Consider the following 392-nt stretch of genomic DNA (forward strand, 5'->3'; position numbering starts at 1 on the left):
GGAGCACCACCTTTAGTCAAGCAAATCGACCCCAGGACTTATTCTTTGTAAGCCTAGTACTTATTCTATTGGTCTCTTTTACCGAACCGCTACATTACGGGGACATGAACACACCAGCATTGATGTCAAGCAATGTTGGGGGGGACACACACATACATCATCATCATCATCATCATCATCGTTTAACGTCCGCTTTCCATGCTAGCATGGGTTGGACGATTTGACTGAGGACTGGTGAAACCAGATGGCAACACCAGGCTCCAGTCTGATTTGGCAGAGTTTCTACAGCTGGATGCCCTTCCTAACGCCAACCACTCAGAGAGTGTAGTGGGTGCTTTTACGTGTCACCCGCACGAAAACGGCCACGCTCGAAATGGTGTCTTTTATGTGCC

General features: G+C 48.5%; 1 protein-coding gene across 1 annotated transcript in view; it reads right to left on the reverse strand.

Moving 5' to 3' along the window:
• Positions 1–392, reverse strand: part of LOC106878066 (chromatin assembly factor 1 subunit B) — a 30570-nt gene that overhangs the window by 13590 nt on the left and 16588 nt on the right. The gene's annotated exons all lie outside the window — the stretch shown is intronic.

This window comes from Octopus bimaculoides, chromosome 1, assembly GCF_001194135.2.
Source record: "Octopus bimaculoides isolate UCB-OBI-ISO-001 chromosome 1, ASM119413v2, whole genome shotgun sequence".
NCBI lineage: Eukaryota > Metazoa > Mollusca > Cephalopoda > Octopoda > Octopodidae > Octopus > Octopus bimaculoides.